A 21483-nucleotide genomic window follows, 5' to 3' on the forward strand; every position below is an offset into this window, starting at 1 on the left:
TTAATATTTTCATTTCGGTCGTTCTTTTTAGCCCCTCGTCTCATAATATCGAGTATCAGACTCGTGGTTCGCATTACGAGCCAAATATAGTGAGCACGACAACAGAAAACGAATCACGCTTGTAGTAGAATTAGTCATATTATTATGTATTTAACATATTTAAAAAGGATTGCAATTTTCGTGAAGAATATTTAGAAATTCTAAAAATGTTGGCAAAGTTGTCCCTTAAATCCGTAAAGTGAGAAAAACTCCATAAAAGAGGTCCATTTTCCAAACGGCCATAACTCCTACAATAGTGAATATATTTCAATGAAACTTTTTCCTGAAGTAGAGCTCATGGGCACCTCTAAAAAAGTATTTGACAATTTTTCTGTAGGGTGCCAAACAAATTTATTAAAAATCAAAAACGAATTTATAAGAAAAATCGACAGGGGTTAGCTGTTGAAAATCGGTGAAAAAAAAAAATATCAAATCATTCTGAAAAAAATTATTTTTAGTTGCAGGGGTGAATTACAATCATTTTTGGTGAATAGACATATCCACGAAATCCTGCTCAGATTCGAGAAAAGAATTCATTTCTGAAAATATAATGTCTGACCAGATGTATGGTACACCTATTCTCCTGAAATTTTTCGGGAAAAAAAAAAATTTCAAATGGTTCTAAAAAAATCATTCTCAGTTGCGGGGGCAATTACAATCATTTTTGGTCAATATACATACCTCCCAAATCCTACGCAGTTTCGAAAAAAAATTCATAAATGTGGACAAACTTTTCGACAAAATTAAACAATTTCAAATCGTGCTAACAAAATTATTTTCAGTTGTGGGGGTCAATTACAATCATTTTTGGTCAATGGACGTACTCCTTAAATTGTAACCACTTTCGAGAAAAAAATTCGAGTTGGTGTGAAATTTTTCAACAAAATTAAAAATTTTCAAATCTTTACAGAAAAATTATTTTGAGCTGCTGGTGTGAATTACAATCATTTTTGGTGTACAGGCATACCCACGAAATCCTACTCAGTTTCGAGAAAAAAATTCATTTCTGAAGATATAATGTCTGACCAGAAATGTTTCTACAATTTTATTTTTTGTCTTACTTCCTCTTGTCCCCATTTCTGTAACCTGTTGGTAATGGGGCTCTAGAACCCCTGAAAATGGGCTGAAGAAATGCATTGGACGAAAGGTCTATTCGTATACCTCGTCTGTGATTATATTCCTCGTTTTTATCACTTCATATGTAGGTGTAGTCACATACTACATTTATAGAGGGTGTTCGGCCACTCCTGGGGAAAATTTTAATGAGGGATTCTAGAGGCCAAAAGTAGACGAAAATCAAGAATACCAATTTGTTGATGGAGGCTTCGTTAAAATGTTATTGACAATTAAATTCAAAAATTTCAAATCGTTCTGGAAAATTTATTTTCGGTTGCGGGGGTCAATTACAATCATTTTTGGTGAATACACATACCTCCGAAATCCTACCCTCTTTCGAGAAAAAAAATCGGGTAGGTGCTGAAATATTTCGGAAAAAAAAATTTTTCAAATCGTTGTAAAAAAATTATTATCGGTTGCGACGGTCAATTAAAATCATTTTTGGTGAATAGACATACCCCCGAAATCCTGCGCATTTTCGAGAAAAAAATTCAGTACGGGCGGAACTTTAAACGTTAATAACTTTTTAACGAAACCTTCATCAACAAATTGGTATTCTTGATTTTCGTCTTATTTTGGCCTCTAGAATCCCCCATTAAAATTTTTCCCAGGGGTGGCTGAACACCCTGTATGTGTGTCCACTTATAATAAATGTATTTCTTCAGAATGACAAGGATAGGAACACTCGTGTATATTCTTTTTGAAACACAGAAGCGCACGTTGTTCTTGTTTTAAAAATACAACATTCTGTGAAGTTTGACAAATCGCTCTCGGCGGAAGACTGTATAATTTCGTGAGAACGTATCGATGTGTTTGTGGCAGGAATAATGCGATGGGCGAAACAGTTATCCAGGATGTTTCTTTCCCCGAGCAAAAGAGAGGTGAAAAATTGTCTGGTATAAATTCGGCGACCGTTTCGGAGAACGGTCCACGGAATGTTGTATAATGGCGCGGGAAATAGGGCGTGTAACGCGCGATATATTTGTGGTCGGGAAAGTTTTCGGACGGCGAAAGTTTATCCAGCGATCCAAGTGACAGATATTATCCACGCGGGGGTGGCGAAGGTGGATTGAAATTGGTGGGACGGCTTTCCCGAGTCCCGTAAAATTTCTCTCGGTCCGCGACGCGACCCGGGAAATTTCGTGTAATTTTCCGCGGCTAATGGGAAAATTACTCGACTAGGGTAACTCGATGAATCCGGAATACCTTTCGTGGAGGGGGGGGGGGCGTTATGATGTTCGCGGCGATATTCCGCAGGTCGTCGAACATTAGCATGACATCGTACGGGAAATCGAACTTTCGATAAGCGTACCGTCGTGTTCCGCCTTCGCGAAGGCTCGCCTGGGCTTCGATATTGAACCGTAGCATAAATCCTGTAACGATTGATTGAAAACGGGGCGGGCGCGAAACGCCGATTACACAAAAGTGTCGGGGTAAAATTTCATGCAAGTCGAGTTACGTACCCGCGAACGCTTGTTCCTCTCGGTGGTTGCAGGAATGGTTCGCTATTATTTTCAATGTACATGGCGCGGGAAAGTTTGCATTAAAATGGGAAACAAGCTTCCACGCGTATAAAAACAATCGAATTTGTTCATACGAGGCTCTGTTACCGAGAGAATCGAATTAAAAAATTTTTAGCGATTCTGGTACCTACAATTTTAACACGTTCCACCATTCGATTTGAAAACCGTTGTGAACCATGTTTTGGGATATGTATAAATAAAACGTATCGAATGAGTTGAATATAATATTTTGAATGTGGTGTATAATACGATCTTTTAGTGAACTGGTTTTAATTATTCTGACATAAAATAGATTTTTTTTTGCAGGAGTCGAGCATCCCCAATGGAGAAAGACACGAGGTTTAATTTGTAAGTAGCAAGAACATGAAAGTACAGGTAAATTATTGATATAAATATAATATATCGCTTTTCTTCGCGATAGATAGTGAAAATCATATACGGTGTTGTTTGTTAAATATAAAATTGTTTCGAGAATAGGACAAATGTAGTAGTATAGATATATACTATATGGTGAGACATTTTCTGTACGCACGTATATCTATACGACGTATTCGTATGGACAGAATATTGAAACAGGGTAATCAAAATGATGTATTATAACAAATTTACATAGCGCATGGGAGTATATTTATGCAGCACAAATTAATGGCCAGGAACTGTTTATAACATACAAACAGTAAATTGAATAGTAGACATATAATGTGTTTTCTGTAAGCTCTCGATAATATATTATGAATGTTGATCTGAAAAGTACAATCGTTAATAATCACAGTAATAATGTTTATTATTCTTTTAAATAGAGATGCCAATCAACTACGTGGTTATCAACAACAAGTTGCATATCATTTTTTTTTCGTTATCGTCATTTCCTCGAGAGAATTAAATTAACTATGCACCGTTGTTGACAAAAGTAAGTGAACAGGTAGTGGAAATAGCTATCGATGGAGTATAATCGACACAGTACTGTTATTATATAAGTAACTTTTATTTATTATTTGGTAAAAAATCGAAAGAAATATTTTCATTTTTATACAAGTAATTGCGTTTGATGACGAATGCAAACTGTTGTGAAGAGAGGTTTTATAAAACATGTAATACAGAAAATTTAATATTCTGCAAAAATATTTACTTTATTTACTTAACAATATTACTATTTTGATTAATCTTGACAACTATTTTCCCTTACTTTTGTTCCCAACTGTATTTAACACTAAATCTATCGAAGTGATCAACCTACAATTTGTAATAAAAGTGGTAAAAAATTTATTTGACCGGATTTTTCTATAAGAGAATGAATGAACATTTATTTCCCTTGCATTGTACAATTTCTTCAAGCATAATTTTAATTTTTTCGGTACAAATAAATACACCATACTAAGGTTATCTTTTAGCGAGTTCTCTTATACAGGGTGTTCGGCCACCCCTGGCAAAAATGTTAATGGGAGATTCTAGAAATGATTGTAATTGACCCACACAACCGAAAATAATTTTTTCAGAATGATTTCAAACCTTTTAATTTCGCCGCAAAAATTTAGGCACCTAGCGCCTGTTGATTTTTTTTTAAATTAGTTGTTGATTTTTAGTAAATTTGTTTAACGGTGCACAGAAATATTGTCTAATACTTTTTTGTAGGTGCCCATGAGTTCTACTTCACAAATAAATTTCATTGAAATACATTCACTATTGTAGGAGTTATGTTCGTGTGAAGATTGGACCATTTTTATGGAGTTTTAGTCATTTTACGTGGTTAAAGAACAACTTTCTGAACATTTGTAGACTTTATAAATATTCTTCACCAAAATACGTGTTGTTTGCATTTTGAAACATTAAAATTCTCCAATCCGTTCAAAAGTTATGATGTTTTAAATATTTGCATTTTCCGGGGTAGATTTCTGGTCATACGTTATATTTTCGTTTAGAAATTTTTAATAAATTTGTTTGACGCTCTACAGAAAAGTTGTTTAACACTTTTTTGTAGGTATCCATGAGCTCTATTTCCCCCCCAAAATTTCAATGAAATATATTCATGATTGTAGGAGTTATGGCTGTTTGAAAAGTGGACCACTTTTATGTAGTTTTTCTCACTTTACGGGGTTAAAGAATAACTTTTTGAATATTCTTGGGATTTTTACATATACTTTGCCAAAATCCGCGTTGTTTGCAATTTGAAACCTTAAAATCGTCCAATCCGTTCAGAAGTTATGATCTTTTAAAGATACGCATGAAATTTCAGTGAAACATGTGATGTATGGTCAGACAGTATATTTTCGGTAATGAATTATTTTCTCGAAAGTGCGTAGGATTTCGGAGATATGTGTGATGACAAAAAATGATTGTAATTGACCCCTACCACCAGAAATAATTTTTTCAGAACGATTTGAAATTTTTTAATTTCGCTGAAAAATTTCAGCACCTACTTGAATTGTTTTCTCAAAAGTGCGTAGGATTTTGGGGGCATATCTATTCACCAAAAATGATTGTAATTAATTCCTGCAACTGAAAATAATTTTTTCAGAATGAGTTGAAATTTTTTAATTTATTTTCTTAATAACTTTTTAACGAAACCTCAATCAAGAAATTGATATTCTTGATTTACGTTTTATTTTGGCCGCTAGAATCCCCCATTAAATTTTTCCCATGGGTAGCTGAACATCCTGTATTTGTTTCGTAGTACATCGTGCTAGTAACGAAACGTAGAAATTTATTTTCCGCGTAACTGCGTACCTCGATTGGAATCACTTTTGAAACATTTCCGTACGAGCGAAGCGACACGTTACGGTTAAAGCCCTTTCGTTTTCGACGCGTTTCGTTCGTTTTTTGGTCCTCTTTACGAGCTTCCGTCGCTTTAATCCCGGTCGCCCCGGGACCTGATGACGAAGCCGTGTCGGATGGTTTAACAACGTCAAATTACAGAGACGTCGAAGTCCCCGTTCGACCGACAATTACAGGCATTCGACGCCAGTTGAAAGCGCGTCGACAATTTCTAGCTCCTTCGACGTGACCGTGCCCCGGTAAAACTCGGCGAACTGCGCGAAATTACAAACGTGCCGCACTCGACGACCCCGGTGCTCGAAGTTTGCCGTGTGTTTGTTCTGTCGCTCGTACACGCCGGGGCTTTTGTTTACTCGCCGTGTTAAATCCGTTCGCGATAAACTGTAGAACAAATACGAGAAACGGGGAAACGGAAATAAAGGCCGTGGAACGGTGATTCCCTGGCGAAGTAGACGCCGCGAACCAAAACTCTCCCGGATAGTTACTCGCTCTTACGTGCCACGATGAAAATCCCAATAGACGTAGATGTTCATTTAAACGGAACATGATACGATTGTACAGCGAGGTACAAACTTTTCCGATGTCTCGGAGAGGTCTCCAGAACAGCCAGAAAGTAAGTGTCGATTCGAGGAAACGCGATATAACAAAGTACACAGACATACTGTACAAATTTTGCAAATTTTTAGAAAATTAATGCAATCTAATTAAAGTATACGTTTAAATATATTTACAGATATTTTGAACGTTTCGTTTCATATTTGGGTCTGGGTTACAGACATACTGTACAAATTTTGCAAATTTTTAGAAAATTAATGCAATCTAATTAAAGTATACGTTTAAATATATTTACAGATATTTTGAACATTTCGTTTCATATTTGGGTCTTTTTCAGTGACGAATTCGAAAGAACATGATACGAATATACAAATCTAAAAGACAGTAAATGATTAAAAAGGGGGTATTTAAATAAGTTTCATTTAAACTTGATCAATATCTCTAAATTCTCATTAGTTTATTGACCACTTACTTTTGTCATTTACTTTCAATAAAATATTTTTCTTTTCTCTTTCCTTATCTTGATAAATGTATTGAAGTTTATAAAACCACATTAATATAAATAATATTTAGTTATGCATCGATGTTTGAAGAAATATCTTGGAGTTACTATTCATCAAAGAATCAGTTAACCCTTTGCATTCGGAATGTCGAATGTACTGGCATTGCAGTCTCCGGCAGTCAAGCTGAACGTGAATATTTTTGTCAAAAAATTTTTATCAACTAAAAGAACACGAGAAAGACGACTTTGATGATTTTACAGTATACAAAACAGATTTGGAAATTCCTTTTTTCATATGCTTAGTGTGGTATAATATTTCTTTCTCCCGTTGTCTTCTTTATACTTTTCCAATTATTTGTCGCACAGAGGCATTCAGAGGCAGTCGCTGAAAAGAACTCTCGCGGTTATTCAGAAATTGTATTCCCTTGTACTCTTTAGCGAACGTCGCTCCGTTGAGTTTTTACGGACTTCCGGATGCAGTTTGCATATTTAAGGGTAACATCTAGAATTTCTTGGGGCCTGCAATCAACGGTCTCCTTTGTCTTGTCGCTTTGAGCGTATACAGGTTGACCCGCCAGAAACCAGACATCTAATTAACTTTGCTTTCGACGACGCGGAAAAATGTTTCGAACGCAATTTAAATGATTCCAAACTGGTCGGCACGGTGTAACGATATAATTTTCTATCAAAGTCGTCTGTTTTCCAATGCTTTCGCAAGTTTGTTTTATAAACGTTTAATTTAATTACGGTTTTTGATGTGTTCTCTTCTCTTTATACTTTTGTATATTTACTCTGTGTGTATAATTTTGTTATTGCGTTTTCTAGTAAATTTCTCTTGAAGTAAACAGAAATCCTGGATAATAAATATTATTATTATTATTATTAGTAGAGAAGATGTAAGTAACTACAAATGTGGATTTTACACAGTCAAATATTATACAGGGTGTTTGGTCGCCGCTAGAGGCCAAAATAAGATGAAAATCAAGAATATCAATTTCTTGATTGAGGCTTCATTAAAAAGTTATTATAAAATTAAATTAAAAAATTTCAAATTATTCTGAAAAAATTATTTTTGATTGCGGGGCTTCATTATAATTATTTTTGATGAATACACATATCACCGAAATCCTACCCACTTTCGAGAAAAAAATTCGGGTATGTGCTAAAATTTTTCGGCGAAAAAAACTTTTTCAAATCGTTCTATAAAAATTAGTTTCAGTTGCACGGGTCGATTACAATCATGTTTGGTCATTACATATATCCCCGAAATCCTACACATCTTTGAGAAAAAAATTCCTTACCGAAAATCTAATATGAGGCTAGAAATGGTTCCTTGCTTTAAAACGTCATAACTTCTAAACGGATTGGATGATTTTAATATTTCAAAAAGCAATCAACGCGTATTTTAGTGAAGAATATGTAGAAATTCTAAAAATATTGGAAAAGTTGTTCCTTGACACCGTAAAATGAGAAAAACTCCATAAAAATGATCCAATTCTCAAACAGCCATAACTCCTACAATAGTGAAATTATTTCAATGAAACTTTTTTGTGAAATGGAGCTCTTGGATACCTACAAAAAAGTATTAGACAATTTTTCTGTTAGGCCATCAAATAAAATTATTAAAAATGAAAATAAATTTTTAAGAAGAATCGACAGGGTACCCTAAATTTTTCGGCGAAAAAAAAAATTTTAAATCGTTCTGGAAAAATTATTTTCGGTTGCGGGAGTCAATTACAATAATTTTTGGTCATTAGTCATACTCTCGAAATCCTACCCACTTTTGAGAAAAAAATTTGGGAAAGCGTGGAATTTTTCGACGAAATTGAAAAATTTCAAATCGTTCTGAAAAAATTATTTTCGGTTGCGGGGGCCAATTACAATAATTTTTTATAAATAGACCTACACCCGAAATCCTACCCACTTTCTAGAAAAAAATTCATTTCTGAAAATATATTGCCTGACCAGACGTACACCTATTCACTTGAAATTTTTTGGCGAAAAAAAATTTCAAATCGTTCTAAAAAAATTATTTTCAGTTGCAGGGGTTAATTAAAATCATTTTTGGTCAATAGACATACTCTTGAAATTCTACGCAGTTTTGAGAAAAAAATTCAGGAAGGTGGACAAATTTTTCGACAAAATTAAATAATTTCAAATCGGTCTAAACAAATTATTTTTGGTTACAGGAGTCAATTGCAATCATTTTTGGTGAATACACATACCCCCGAAATCCTACGTACTTTCGAGACTTTAAACGTTATTAACTTCTTAACGAAGCCTCCATCAGCAAATTAGTATTCTTGATTTTCGTCTTATTTTGGCTTCTAGAATCTCCCATTAAAATTTTTTCCAGGAATGGCCGAATACCCTGTATTGTCAGATTCCATCTATCTAGAAGCCATTCGATTGTTATTTTTGATATCTCCTAAAGTCTGATCGTTTTGTATGTATTTGCTGTTTGCAAAACGGAGCTATGACTGTTCGAAGTTTAGAAGACTCAAAAGTCTTGAATGTCAGGAATATCTTGAGTCTTCAAAACCTCGTTGGATATGAGTTTCGATAGCAGTTCCTTTGTTTTTGTTTCTCGTTTTAAAATAGAGCCAAAATTGAGTTTACAATCTAATAACAACGACAATCGGTATTTTCTCGTTTTGTCGAACATTTGCATTACGATAGTAATTCCATCGAAATAGGAAGCTGTACAACTTGAGCAGCATCTAATGTTTCGTTAAGCGGCTGCTCAAGGCTGCGAGGCATCTCGCATACCAATCGTGAAATTCCTGCAACTCGAGTAACCGCGGATTATCGACGGGAGTGCAATTTAATCCTCGGTACACGCACGCAAAATCCCGAGGAACGATCGGTTCCACAAATTCTTTCAGCCTTTCGTTTAATTCGGTGTTACTTTCTTATTCCGAATATCTAATATTATTCTGGAATCGTTATCGAGAAAACCATGGGAATACGAGATTCCTGGAAAACGTGACGATTTTCGACGATGAATATTCAAGTAGAGGCGTGTTGACGGAAATGTGATTGGCGTGCGCCATCGGAATAGCGATCTGACAATCGGAATAAGTAGTATACCGGTTAAAATTCTGACCTCTCGACGTATTTCATATTCATGTATGCTGACGAAGTCCAGGCTCAGAATTGCTCAGGAATTTCTGATCCAAAGTTTACTATCAAATATGCGAATCTAGTTACAATTAATTGCATGAGTTTCTGATGGGCATAACACTCCTCAAGATTGCAGATCAAAGCTGTTCCCGAGTAGGATTACCATTTACCCGATCGATGTTTGAATAGAAATTGAAATTAACATCGCTGGGTCGCTATACTAACTAAATTTAATAGGATTTTATGAGTCATGTTTCTATTGTGATTAAAGATTTATGTTTTACTACATTTTCTTTTGGACGATTTCGTTTTTTACCTGTATTATGTATTTTACAATCTCCACGGATTTATGTTATATTTTGTTTACTTTTGTTCGATTGATCGATGCAGTAACCGTTCAATCACTATCAAGAGAGTAACAGTTCACTGTTTTCACCATCCATTAATAGCCACTTATTGTCGATTTTACTACTCGTGCCTCGATGCCGCTCGAAACGTTGGGAATAAAATCACCGACAAGAGGGAGTTCGATAAAGCGCGCCATTCTTCTTGTACAAGACTCCCGAAGCGCAGAGTAAGTCATAATCGATAAAAATTCGACTTCACGTCACGGAGTAATTTTAATGGCCAGTTAAATTATTTACGACTCCCTAGTTATCTGTCCTTATTTTCAGGTTTTATAGACACGGTCAGATTAGGATTATAAAGATCCTTTAAAGAATTCAAGAGTCTCCTACGCGTATTATAATCCTGGAGAGTCTTTAACTTATTAAAATTCAAGGATTATCTTACAATCGTGACAGATCATTCTTTGAACGAAAAACAAAATCACAAAGACAGGATTGCAACGAAGAGTTATTATTATTCTAAGAAATAGCGGGGAAAAATGAACTTTCAAGTTGGAATAAAGCGTCGATGAATGAAGGCTGTTCGATCAATTGTCTCTGTCTCCGTACGCAACAGTTACCAAGGTATCGAAAGTGCTAATTGCTATCGGTGCAATTCTGTGCACGCGTCCCTTGCTGCTAGCGTAACAGTGGAACATTCATTACTCGTCGAGTCTCGACGTCGAAGCCAGTTTACCGCTAGAAAACGAATTCCAAGGACAAACAGAAATTACTCTGTGGCTGATTGTATCGTAGCCCCCGGGGAAAGCCAACAGTGCTGGTCAATATAGATGTACAGTATTGTCTCTATAGAAGCGACGTTCTCGGGGCTCAACGCTCGGCTATATCGTGGACGAGAAACGATTCTTGATACTTTGTTGACGCCTACTGGAGGCGGCGAGTATAGAAAAGAACAGCGAGCATATGACAAAGAGGGACTGAGCGGCCGAGCATCGCCGAATTTGCTATCGCTTCCTTCGCTTCGGGTCGGCTGTAACGAAACACAGGCGATGTTTATGCGAGCCTATACGAAATCGGTGTTCTAATTCTGACTTCTACCTCTCTTGGTAGAGGTCGCAGAATGAAATACTGATTCTGTATAGGCTCGCGTAAACATCGCCTGTGTTTCGATACAGCCGACGTGGAGTCACTTGAGCGATGCATGCCTTTGATTTCTTATTGCGTTAGTAAATAGGACCTAAATTGTATATCGTATTTGGTGTCATTTTAATCAGAAAAGTGTCACGAATATGTTGATGAAGTTTGAAAAAAGGAAGAACAAAAATAAAGATGAATTTCGTTGTTGATTTAATATTGTATATGTACTAGTTAAATCGTGTCATAACTTCAGTACATATATGTATGTATCGATCGTTTACTGCAATAGTGATATAACCCGAAAATATATACATAACTTGCGAATTTAAACTGTTTAACCAACTTATTTTACTCTGAGTTGTCTCACGATTTCGGCAAATAAATGATAGGTCAATTAAATTACAATTCCTTTTTTCAGATGAGGATACACTTTAAAGAAAGGTCAAATGTATATTATAATTTATGAAAAACAATAATAAAAATTATGTTGTACTTGATCTTAGTTAAATCAGAAAACTGTCACAGACATGTTAAAAGTTTCAAAACAAGAAAACGAAAAATAAAAAATTTGTATTATTGCACTAGTGTTGCCTTAGTAATTTGAGCCCGTATCGTATGACAATGTTCGACGACCGACTGTCAAACGCGCCGCTATCTTGGGGAACCGCCCATAGGAAGGCATACTCGCCGATACAGCGAGTGCTTAGTTCTAACGGTACGCAGTGGGGATAAGTAGAGGGGATATGATATTTGCCTATATCGTGGACGAGTTCCGAGCTTATATAGAGAAAATACTGTATTTCCATCTCTGACAGCGTGCTTACTGACAGTTCTATACGATATCGGCGAGGAAATGAAAGGGCAGCAATCATTTTCTATTCCTTGGACTCGGTGTTGATTTTTGTCTTTAATAAACGTCCGTTATAAAGTCACTTTACTGTTTACTCTTTAATCGTGGAACGCTTATACAATAATGATGTAAAGACGTTGAAATATTTTTCAATTTCGTGTTCAAATACGTTTACTAGAATTAATTTAATATTTATTAAACGGTATTAGAACAATCGAGACAAAGACTTCTTTTTATTCAAGATACTAGGCTACAAGTTAAGTTATGTTAGGTTAGACACTATAAAAAGAGACACGATTGTTTGTGCAAAAGCAAATAAAATGTTCTGTATGTAGGTTCCTTCTCGAGATAATTAATTTTGTACGTTCTTTGGGCAAATATGGTATCGAGTACGACTTGGATAACGCGTGTGACCGTCAGTCACTATTTCTACTTGCGTTAATGTCTGTAAATATTGACGGAACAGTATGTACCATCTTCTATTTAGTTCCATATAGTTAGATCGGTGGAAAATATTGACACAGGTATTAGATACTAACGCAAGAAGAGCTAATCAATAATGGACGAATTACCACGACGAATTCACAAATTAATTTTCTTGAAGATAATTTCGTTCTGTAGTTTTTACTTTTTTATATTCCTTTTCTTATTATATTATACAAGAACATTCTGTACAAATAATTGATTTTCTTGAAGTAATATATGGTTGAACTGAATGTGTACTAACTTTTGAGGCGTTTTCAAACGATAAAAGTAATCTTTAGAAAAATTGAGTTGATCTATATTCGAACGACAGATAGACATTTACTTTATATGTGTGTCATATCTCAAGGCAATCGATTCCCATTTCTGAGATATTACGTTATCCAGTTTGAAAAATGTTCTTTCGAGTAAAACGGCTTAGAAGTTTTACGTTACGGTGTTGAGATATATAGAAAGTTCAGTTTAAAAGTTCCATGATATTAATCAAAGTCAATACAAAGGCTTGTTGATAAATTCAAGGGTCAAAATTACAAAAGAGATATTTTTACAGGATTAATATGAGAAATTCTTGCATTTTACGGCACTTACCAATATTCGAATTTCACCATAATTTTTTCAGGATAAAACTAGACATCCAAGCTAGGCAGATTCGTTGGATTGAAGTTAGGAGAACGAACGCGACACTGTTCGATCGATCTTCGTGTTTTGTCGGTCGAACGACGATTGAAAAGCCATTAAAATCTGCTGTATTAGATTCAGATTCAGGTCGATGTCATTAAACCACGTTGAGAGCACGAATGTACACTGATAAAACTTGCGGAATGAAACTGACGCGTCCGGCCGCGACTTTGTCTATAGGGATAACTGCCGCCAGAGGAAAAAATTAATACGACCATTTCTATTCATGCTCTTCGTACGTGGCTGCCGACCGAGAGGTGCATTTAATAAGAATGCAAATGCGGCTAAGATAATGCAAGACAAACATCGTTTCTGTTTGCGCGCTGGAAGCCTCTCGCGTGAACGCATTTTTCCGATTCAATTTTACGAGGAATCTGAAAGCGATACACAAGACCTGAAAATATTGGAACTATGTTATTTATGTATTCCTAACTATGTTGGGATATTTCAGTGATTGCAATTAGGAAATAATAAACTAAAAAACAGAACTGTATTATCATTTCTTGCGAAAATAAGAAATTTCCAATTAAAGATTCGAATGTAAACAGATAAATTGATTCTAACAAGTAACACTACCCAACTGATACTCACTCATTTGAATGAAATTTAACGTACTTATTAAACACCGAAAAATATTAAATACGTGTTTTTTTGTTTCGGCTCAATACGCTTGTTAGGGGTAGAAAGCACCCCTCAACCTTCGGAGATGGAAACGTATGTGGCTAATTATTTCTTAAAGGATACAGTTTCTGAAAAAAGTACTAAATTCAGAGTTGTACAGTTCAGAGTGATGCACTTGTGATGGCGTTCTTGAAATCGACCTTCATGTCGATTTTTAAGGTCAATTAAATTTGGAAATAAAGAAAAAATCAGACGTTATGGGGAAATAGGCTCTTTACAGAAAAAATATGAAGGAGAAAAAAGTTTTGTAAGTAACTTCGGAATAGAAGTAAAGATAAGAAAGCATGAAATGTCACTCTAATTGTAAATTGAACGTTACTTTCATGCTATATTAGAAACTTTCATTTTTTTTTAACCGACATATGTGAAAAGAAATTATGAAATCTTGCTTTCACTGGCTGGATCTCGATCACACATCTTACCTTATTTGAATGAATAATTAACATTTAATTTCTTTATTGATCGAATTATTGACTGATCTTGCCTTAATTGGTTGGATCAATAAACAATTTTAAATTGCAGAAGCTTGTTTCATTTACAAACCATCAACGCTCTGACAATGAATGTAAAATTTTACGCTCTATCGATTCTCGGGGTGAAAAGCAAAATACTCCCTTTGATAAACATGAAAAGATTTTCAAATGACGCCATCAAGTGCATCACTCTGAACTGTACAACTCTGAATTTAGTACTTTTTTCAGAAACTGTATCCTTTAAGAAATAATTAGCCACAAACGTTTCCATCTCCGGAGGTTGAGGGGTGCTTTCTACCCCTAAAAAGCGTATTGAACCGAAACAAAATAACAAGTATTTAATATTTTTCGGTGTTTAATAAGTACGTTAAATTTCATTCAAATCAGTGAGTATCAGTTGGGTAGTGTTACTTATAAGATATACCAAGTGAATTGTCCACTTAAATTGGAATAAATAAATAAAAGAAAAGTCAAGGGACGAAGTAGTTTAAATATCGAGGCGTGTAAATATTGCTTTTCGCTTCAATTCTCGACGAAAAATAATGAATAACAGAGATTAAACTGTGTTTGCTTCTTGTTCATGGCAAAGATACTTTTCCAAGTCGTTCAGGTGGACGAATATAACGTTGGGTATTATAGTCCCCGAGTAATGTTCGCTTAATGTATCCGAGGAGCAGTTCGTGGCTTATGAGCAGAATATACGATGAAAATAAAATAAAGGCTGTTAGTACGTAAGGAAGGTTTTGAAATCTTAATTCTCGGGACCATGGTTTAGCTGTCTGTTAAATATTTTCTGCTCCTACAAAGTGCAAAGTGTTAGAAAACAGTGTTAAAACATAATTTTTCACTTAGTTTTTAGCGATCCACTTTTGCCTCCATCAAGAAATTATTATTTCTCTTAAAAAAAAAACCAGGAGTTGAGGCTGACATAACAAGATACTTTTAAGATACATTCTAGACGTCTTGTCTCGCGATATGATATCCGAATTGGATTTTTATTCCCTCATTTCTTCGGATACAACTAGCAGCATGCTCCTCTGGTACGATTTTATACGTGAACGATTCTTCTAATCTTGATTCTTCTATTTTTTCACGCAACGTCAGTTAAAAAAAGCGATCAGCGTTCGAAATACCATTTCGAGGAGAACGAATTTCAAAGTTTTCATCAAGTCATTATTTAATAAATAGCAGTGTGCCTTTCTTACAACGTTTGAAAAATTATTTTACGTGGTTGTTTTTCATAAATGATATACTAATCGTAGAAAAATACGTATCCTTTTAAACGTCCGTAAATGAGGAATTAAAAGAAAAATAAATCCTGAAATTCCGATCGAGGCTGAAAAAAAAAGAAACACAAAGGCGAAGAATGTCCCCTCGTCTCGGAGTTTCCTTGTTCCTCAATTTGTATTTCACAGGAGAAACGGGGGAACATAAATCAAATAAGTCGGGCGTTCAATTATTGGCTTTCCTCGGCAGTCGTTTCACGGACGTCGAATGTTTTCTCAGCGAGGAAGCATGTCCTCCCAACAGGTTGGAAATTGATTTCCCAAACAGCGCGATCAACGGGGTGGTATTTTCTTCGATTGCACGCCTCACGGCGACGTCGCGGTAAATCCAACGATTTGAGCCTGGATAAAATAACCAGCCAAGCGATTCTCATGGTCGAGGAAGTCGCCCCGAACGGTTCTGGGCTGTTTTCATTCGATACAGAATGATGGATGTTCCCTATCCGAGGGAACGTATCGAGCGATGGGAAGGGCGCAGTTGGGGGCTGAAACGCGAGCAGACTGCGTGGAAGGAAGAAAAAGTAAAGAAAACATAGGTAGATCGAGCCACACACGTGTCAACAGACACGAAGGAAGGGCGAGATGAAAGATCGAATAAGGGAGAAATTGGAAGAACCGGCTGCGATGAAACAGAGAGAAGTCTAAAAGACGAATAAAACAGAATAGGTAAAAAATTGCAATGTTTTTGATCTCCTCTAGTGTCATTTTATAGAGTTTATTCAACTCTCGTTGTTTGCTCGAGCATGTTTCCTGGGGGACGGATAGAAACGATTCCGTTTGTGTTTTTATTTACAAGAATTTATTCTATTTTTGAGGGTAGTAGGAAGCGTAAATATCGAGGGAGAGAAATAAAGGTGTCGGAAAGGGCCAGAACCGAGAGGAAAGAGAAGTTGTTAAACCGGTGCTCGCTGAACCCTGAATATCATGCTCGAAACTAACCAGAAATCGATATCTCTTCGGTTTTATGTTTTTCTTTTAGTACGTATTTTTATGATACCACGCTGACTCAGGGATAAAGAATACGTAGTTGCAGAGGTTATAAAAACGCAAGTCGTAAGCTTGAAAGCTTTTCGGATATTGTTACCGACGATTAATTGTTCTAGTGATTTTCAGTTTCGAGATAACCGGCCCTCGGGTGCCAATGGTTTTAATTATAACCGACAGTATCGTTCGATATTTAATAAAAAGGATAACCTGTATAAATTCTGTTCAATATTAAATCAACGCTTGTTTTTCTCGCGATTAAACGAACACGGCTATTATTGATTTTCGTTATCGGCAATGACTTTTTATATTCATCTAGAATAAACAACGTGCGTCACGTGTGATAGTTTACGCAACAAATAAAACGCTTTTAGAGACTTTTTAGAGGATCGCTGATATTCACGTAATCGCACAGTGTCCGATAATTAGCGTTCTCAATCGCGTGTACACGAGTGGATTTTCAGACAAATTTTTTTTTTATGAAGAATCTCTTGTATACAGGATGTACCCTGTGTGCAAGAAGAAAAAAATTTTCCAATAACACTCGAAACGCGCGTAGTAGAGCGGATTTCGCTTAGCGACTCTTGGCGGTAAAGGTGGAAGGGAAAAATTATTCATAAATTCATAACGACGCAGCAGCTGCAAGAATCGAGTCTTGTTTCACGAGCGGAGGTTGTAACGATCTGTCGTCGTTTTGGAAAGCCGCGATATTAGCTCGCAAACCACGAATTCCCTGCGCGTTAACGTCGAGCAAGGACACGGTAACCACCCACGCTTACAACAAATTCAACCGTGCACGTACACGCGCCAAAGTAATAATCGTCGACCTTATTTCATTGAAGTTACGAGTGGATCATCCCGACGCTACGAAGCTCCTTGTCGCGATATACAACATCTTTGCAGGGAACCACTTACGTTCGAAGATACACGAGCATCTTGAACCGCTTTTGTTGAATTCCGTGTGTTCGATTTCAACTCCAGGAAACTACATAGCCAGCGAACGACGTTGAACAAGAATCGAACAGGTTATCGAAGGTGCTCCTTGCGTGCCGTGAAAGTGGATTGTTTGGAAAATTATGGAAACTGTATTTCTTCTTCTATTACTGTATCATCTCGGTGGAATCATTTTTTTTGGATATTCTTGTACAGGATGATTTTAGAAATTCTTTACGTTCAATTTTTGAATCTTTAGTTTAATAGCTTTGCTACTTCGATTACCAAAAAATTATGGAAAGATCAAGTAGAAGCTTCAGTTTCATATTTTATATTAAGAGATTACTCCAGCAGGTTTTCAAATGTTACAGATTACACATTTTCATCGTGTCTTTACATTTCTGATTAGACATTAAAATTCTGCAACAGATTCATTGGAGCAATTAGTTTTGGTTACTCTGTTCATGTTATAAATTGAAGCAAAATTCTTTAGATTCTTTCAGTCACCTCGCATCTGCTTCCAGAAATGAATCATTTCCAAGATATTCAATAATATATTTTTCAAGTTAAAAATCATTGTTTCGTTAGAACTCACGATCATTTACTTCGATGTATGCTTCGGTAAAACATATCGAGGTCACCTGTAATAAGTTGTTGGTACGCTGAAGTCTCGAAAACTCTGGAGTGCACGGTGTATATCATGGTACGAGGAATTTACTTTAGAAAATGAAAGGCTGAGTATTTTAAAATCGATTGGTTTGCGGATCTACGTTTACTTGAAGGTCCTTATTTGTTTTCGCGAGTTCCATTAGCCGGTTAAGAATTTACCTACAGTTTTGATACACTTTATGTAGAGCGACTTTAGAAACTGGGGCAAACTGTAGCTCCTTTCTAAGGAAAGATACATAAAATTGATAGCGTCGAAAGTTGAGTTTGAGTTGACGATTGGGTTCTGTATCTTTCGATGAAATTATTTTATTTTGGCGGATTATAATTGTTGTTCAAAATAGAACCATGCATTTCTTTTTTTACAAAAAAATTGATTTTTTCCGATACTCTGAAGCGTATTTCTAGGGTTGATAGTTCTAGACGGAAAGTAGAAAAGAACAATTCTGCTTAGCCATCGCACTTTAGAGGACTGTGATTCTTTTATTTTTAAGTACAAAAATGTATCGGTAATACTGATTAGTATTTTGTGCCCAGTTTGCATCGACAAAACCAATCAGCTTTCCGTTGACCGTATATCCAAATTTCGACAGCTCGTTTAAACGGCTTAATTGAAATCGTGTTAGTTTTGTTAAATAGAGGCTAACAGGCTATCAAAGCAAACGAAATAATCATTGCTGGTGACGTCAAAAACATTTGACAGAATTGTCACGATCGAAATTATCAGAATAACTTGTTTAATAACGTGTTTAATAAACGGTCTAGTAACGTGTATTGAAAGTACAAACACTTTAGACGAGTGCAGTTCCGCAGCTACTCATATTTTCTGCATAACTGAGCCATCGTTAGAAGCAGCAAAGGTTCCCTTTTAAAATGATTTCTGTTTTATATCGATTCGACTTTCCGTTTTGGAGATACCATAATTTATATTACGATAGAGGTAATTTTTTTAATTCGAGTATCTCTGTCTCCGTCTTGCGCGTCGGACCTCTCTCTCGCACGCGCTGACCTACCTCGGTCACGTGACCTGCGCAGTAGACAACGGCGCATACTATTTACTATTTACTACGGGTGCGTACGCAATTCCGAGAATTCGTAGTATTTCTTGGAATTCCGCGGCCTTGCCAAGGTCGTTAATGAAATTCAATGAAATCATTCAAAGCCTCATATCTCCGGAACTAACTACGCTATCCACTTGTACGAAACCTTGTCTTAAAGAGCGTTTCATCTACTATCCGACGAGTATAACAATTATTATAATTTATGCTGTGTTCTATATTTATTTCAAAATCTACTTTGTTACGTTGTTTTATTTCAAATTCTACTTTAATACGCTATTATATGTAACATTTAATTGAATAAGAAATACACTGGTATGTGTACTTATTCTTACTTCTTTTATACTTTACCAATTTTACACAATACAAGTTACCTAACGTTGGAAACGAGGTAAAAAGAATTGCATTCCGATATCCTTCGAGCAAATATACGTATATGTGTATTTCTATATGCAGGGTGTTCGGCCACCCCTGAAAAAAATCGTAATGGGAGATTCTAGAGGCCAAAGTAAGACGAAAATCAAGAATATCAATTTGTTGATTGAGGCTTCGTTAAAAAGTTATTAACAAAATTATTAATGAAATTTGTCCATCTACACGAATTGTTTTCTCGCAAGTGCGTAGGATTTTGGGGGTATGTCTGTTTACCAAAAATGCTTGTAATTGACCTCTGCAGCTAAAAATAATTTTTCGAAGACGACTCAAAATTCTTTTTTTTCATTCAAAACTTTCAGTACGTGCTCGAATTTTTTTCTCGAAATTGCGTAGGATTTTGGGGGTATGTCTATTTACCAAAAATGCTTGTAATTGACCTCTGCAACTAAAAGTAATTTTTCGAAGACGATTCAAAATTCTTTTCTTTCATCCAAAACTTTCAGTACATGCTTGAATTCTTTTCTCGAAACTGTGTAGGATTTGTGGGGTATGTCTATTTACCAAAAAATGCTTGTAACTGACCCCTGCAATTGAAAATATTTTTTCCAGAACGATTTGAAATTTTTTAATTTCACCGAAAAAATTTCGAGGACCGAACACCCTGTATACTCAAAGAAAGACATGGTTACTATCACTGTTATATTTATTTCCTCTTAAAATTTGAAGTTTAAAATAAACAAGATAACTTTATAGTCACTATATGTTTTAATATTTTTTATATTCCTTCTATAATAACGCAAAGTTGGATCAAAGTCAATGAAAATCACCGCCAAATAAGCCGGTTACTTTGCTTCTGTGCAAACTCGGGGTCTGATACGCGTAAGTTCTGTTTAAATACGACGTAATAATGCCACGATTACACCGCCAGAGATGCAAAATTTCTGGAAACGTCGAAGCGCCAAGTGGCGAAACACTTGCTCGTCGCTCGTGGAAACATCCGAAGACTATCCCTGTCGAATACGAATGGTCTAACAAAACGGAATACTGTTACTCCGTTCCCGTATTTATGCTCGTTTGCGTTGACTTATGGCGGTCACGTAGTTAAGCGGTCCCGGACGAATGGAATTAACCGGCCGATTATATTCTCCAAGATAATTAATCCACTTATATCTTCTATACGTGACTGAAGCGCAAAATATGGTTGCTGCTAGGTGAATAAGCGGGAGAAGTGTTTCCGTCGGATTAGCGGATGTCGCGCAGAAATATGCAGACGCAACTTTTCGCGGAAAAGTTTATGACAGTTTCTATTAAATTAGTAACGATCGCGCGGATATTGCCGAGACGCTGTCTTTTTGCAAACAATAAGAATGGAATTCCCACAACTTCCTCTCGAATCGCGATATAAACGTATAAAACGACTTCTAAATACGTTTAATAAAATTGGTACAGAATGAGAAATATATTCTACTTTGTGCAGGTATTTACATAAAATTCAAAATTAGATTTCTGTTTCTACGCTCTCTATACAGTTGTTTCTTCTTTCGCTTTAATCATCGTAAATTGATCATATCGAGTGCATCGATAAAAAATTCTCTTTCAACGATTTCTTTTCAAGGAATATTTTTCCATCGTACTCGTGCAGATTTTGTCGCAGTTTCCGCCAACGTTCTTCATTCGTTTCTATTTACTCCCCCCTTCCCTTCATCCGTTCCGGCGAGTTTTAAAGCCTTTCGAAAATAATTCATCGTACGGAAACGAAATTCAATTACACGGGGAGTAACAGAACGAAATCACGAGGCTATTACCTACGGCCGCCCGCGGGACATTCTGTCCGAAATTCGTTATCAATTACTACGACTCAGCCTCAAAATAATTTCACAGTAACGAGAGCGCACGTGACGC

The 21483-nt window shown here is 35.9% G+C and overlaps 1 protein-coding gene across 3 annotated transcripts in view; it reads right to left on the reverse strand.

Moving 5' to 3' along the window:
* Nucleotides 1-21483, reverse strand: part of LOC122401775 (slit homolog 2 protein-like) — a 285181-nt gene that overhangs the window by 84068 nt on the left and 179630 nt on the right. Inside the window, exon 1 of one of the 3 annotated variants that reach the window (XM_043404125.1) lies at nucleotides 13036-13176. The exons of the other annotated variants lie outside the window; for them this stretch is intronic. The gene's annotated coding sequence lies outside the window, so the exon portion shown is untranslated. Of the gene's footprint in view, nucleotides 1-13035; nucleotides 13177-21483 lie in introns of those variants that run through there. 3 annotated transcript variants of the gene reach the window in all.

Source organism: Colletes gigas, unplaced genomic scaffold (assembly GCF_013123115.1).
Source record: "Colletes gigas isolate AHSC1104 unplaced genomic scaffold, ASM1312311v1 Colletes_gigas_Sc00028, whole genome shotgun sequence".
Lineage (NCBI taxonomy): Eukaryota > Metazoa > Arthropoda > Insecta > Hymenoptera > Colletidae > Colletes > Colletes gigas.